Source organism: Athene cunicularia, assembly GCF_003259725.1.
Source record: "Athene cunicularia isolate RWA chromosome 1 unlocalized genomic scaffold, athCun1 chr1_part1, whole genome shotgun sequence".
Classification (NCBI taxonomy): domain Eukaryota; kingdom Metazoa; phylum Chordata; class Aves; order Strigiformes; family Strigidae; genus Athene; species Athene cunicularia.
Window position 1 is genome coordinate 84,717,918 of NW_020799091.1, and position 3,354 is coordinate 84,721,271.

At 42.7% G+C, this 3,354-nt stretch overlaps 1 protein-coding gene across 5 annotated transcripts in view; it reads right to left on the minus strand.

The window, feature by feature from the left end:
• Positions 1-3,301, minus strand: part of KLHL15 (kelch like family member 15) — a 22,642-nt gene extending 19,341 nt beyond the window's left edge. Inside the window, exons 1-3 of one of the 5 annotated variants that reach the window (XM_026856536.1) lie at positions 3,111-3,301; positions 2,418-2,476; positions 916-1,013 (exon numbers count right to left, since the gene is read on the minus strand). The gene's annotated coding sequence lies outside the window, so the exon portion shown is untranslated. Of the gene's footprint in view, positions 1-311; positions 787-915; positions 1,014-2,417 lie in introns of those variants that run through there. The other 4 variants (XM_026856552.1, XM_026856545.1, XM_026856526.1 and 1 more) reach the window with 4 other exon arrangements.
• Positions 3,302-3,354: the final 53 nt, after the last annotated feature.

Consider the following 3,354-nt stretch of genomic DNA (forward strand, 5'->3'; position numbering starts at 1 on the left):
GAAGCTGCAGCCCAGCGTGGGATGGACAGGGCTTTGCCTCAGCACAAACATCCCCTCCTTGCTTTCTCCATTTTGCCGTTGCCCGGCGAACTCCAACTTTATTATAAGAGGAGAACTAAACTACACGGACCTTCGGTTTGCCGCTGCCGCCCCCACCCCCCTGGCTACCTGCCACGTGCTTCCCCCTCACCTATGTCACCCGCTGCCATCCTCTCCCTGTTTATTGCGGTTCTCATTCCCTTCCCCGCCTATTTTCAGTCTCTCATTACCACCCCCCAACCCCCTTCTTGATTTATAAAACAAGAGGGTACCTCCTCTACAACGGCCACCCCCGGGCTGAATGTCTTTCCCACCTTCCACAGCTGCACACAACCAACCAGCTATTCCCTGCGCTGCTTCACAGGAGACTTCCCGCTGCTATTCCCACTCTGTTCCCCTGCCCTCCTGTCTCTCCCTCACCGCCTACCGATCCCATACTACAGTCGCCCTGCTTCCATTCACTCCTTCAGCCCAGTGGCCCGACCTCTCTCTGCTCAGCAAACTTCGCACTATTCCACCTAATCAGCTTACTTGTGCAGTAAATTTGCCTCATCTCCCCAGTCGCTGTTTTACCACCTGTTATTTGTGCACTTAAACCGACCTTTACATACTGATTCTGCCAAGACAGCTACCGTTCCTGCTGCCCAAGTCTCAAAGGAAAGACATTCTCTCCCCTATTCATCGGATATGTCTTCTGCTGCACCAAGCACGTACCCACTCACACCTCGTGCTTCAGCAAATTAAAACTGGAGTAGAAAAAAAATTTATCATACACAGAAATGATACAACCAAAATTTCATGCATCCTTCTGCCCTCTTCAGACCTCCGTAAGTCAACGAGGGTGGAAAAAGCCAAGCAGCACTGGTTTGCGTTTACCTGACTGTCATTGTTGCTGTTTGCAGTTTATGGCAAGCTGAGGCATAAGACGATCTTCAGGTCTCTCCTACACACTGCCATAGAAGATGACCTCAAACCTAGCAAAAAAAAAAAAAAAAAAAAAAAAGCGTAACAGCTTTGAAATACTTCTTCTCAATGCTGAAAAGCACAAAAAACCAACCCCATCCCCTTCACATTTGACCCTCTACCTCTACTGAAAAATTAAAATGTTAATAACACCTCACTTCTAATCTCCTAAATAAAAATGTGAGATTGTTAAATTTGGGCCCTTGACAATGACCAGCAGTATCAACACTACCTTAGTTAATTTACATAAAGAGTTGGGCTGACCCCTCTTATTCAGGCATCTGTACAAAGTCTGTTACTAAGTAGTTCCCGCTGGCTTAAATGAGACTATTGCAATTAATAACATTCTGCATACAGGTTTTCGAGTTATATTAATACACTGTTTACCATTTAATTTGAATAACTTTAAACTTTAATTTATACATATATTTATAAGATACTTGACAACTCAGAAAAGTTTTTACCTACTTTCATTAAACTTTAATAAGGACTGCTTTAAAAAGACTTCAATTTGCAGTCTTGATACTTTTCTAGTTTTTCTTCATTCTACACATATTTCCAAATGCAGTGAATCAAAGTAACAAGACTATCTCAGAGTATGTAAAATGCATAATCTCATTGTTAAAATAGGAGCAACAGTTTGTGTATTTTTTTCAGATTCCTGACAGGTTTCTTGGCAAGGATTAAATCCTTTCTAGAGGCTGCTGCAAATGTGACAAAAACTGTTTCCACAATTTTACATGGCACTGCATTATTGCATAATTTAAATGGCTAAGTAACTACAGAGTCTAGTATTTTCAGTTCATTTTCATAGAAGAGTAACTACACATGCCTGGATGTCGAGGCAACTACAACCAAGTATTGCATCATATTCCCACTACACCTTGTGTATCTCGGTCATAAGCATCGATTGTTTTTCCCAGAAGTGAGATGTTTTACACAAAATTGAAAACATCATGTGTCTTGATGAAAGATTAGATATGAAAATTTATTTTCCAGACCAATGTGTGGAATTATTGGGTTGCAAGACAAAATATATTTTGTCATCAGCAACCTCATTATACGTACTTCAAGGCTTCTTACCACATGTTCATACTCATTTCTTCAAAACAAGAATGCTGGCTGGTAATGTATTTGCTCTAGGTATATCCAACAGCACTTACTCCTAACTCTTGTATCAGGGAAGAATGGAAATAGTAGTATTTGCAAGTGGGAGGTTACAAGCATTGTTAAACCAGGCATACCAGTTTCACACAGCTTTCCATCATCACATTTCAATCACACGGTTGATTGCTCCAAACCTGTTTTTTTGACCCAAGCGGTTAGCCAGGCAAAATCTGAGAACCATCACGTTTTCCTGCAGGCAAAGCCACTGTTGATTAATGTACGTGTATTTGATACAACTGGCTACTTACACGGAAACCTGTTTCTCTGATCATAGAAGAAATCCTATTAGTAGCAACATCTTCTATACCTTAAGAAGTTTCTATGAAGGAGAATTTAACTCAATTTCTTTGTGCATAAGGCCTATGAATTTGCCCTTCAGACTCTGTTCAGCCTCTAAGCTGGATCCCATCACTGGATCAGAGATTTAATTCGATTTTTAAAGCATTTATGTCATACCCAACTCTGAAAACAGCACACATTTTGTGGGGTTTTTAGCTGTTTGATACAATTCAAGCTGCTCGTATCTTGGAGCAATGTCTTTTATCCATACGGTCTCCCTAACACCAAGAACTCAGCTTAAAAAATACAGTAGTAAGGTTGAAATCCAAAATCTTATAAGGCTGATAGCTGGCAGAGATTACTAACACAGGTACAGTGACATTTTACTGCTCAAGCAGATAAGGTGATCAGACATCAAAATAGATATGCTCGTTTCCAGTACATACAAGCATATCTTGTTTCAATTTTACCCCATCTTCCTTTCTGCATCTCACCCACTCACTGCCCCAAATAAACCTACAGTGCCATGCTGTTAGACACACATCAACGAATGTTGACGCATAAACCACACGCACAGGCTGAAGATCCTTTTTTTGGTGTATCTTTCAACAAAACTAGGTCTCCATCCTGATCACCCTACCGAAGCAATGTCAGTATTTCACATGAGGAGCACACGCAGTACTAGCACAGAGTAACCGCGGGCTCAGCCAGCCTGTCACAGACAAAAGACAATCCCCCCCTTTCGGCAGAAGCACTTAGACGCGCGGATTCCCCGGAGAGACGCCTGTCCTGCAGCAGTGACGGAAAGCTGTGTTTAAGACCACCCACACGTGCTCCCTAACGGTGGGGCTTAGCCACCCCCCGGCCCCGGGGCCTCCCCTCAGCGGCCCCGCACGCCGCTCAGCC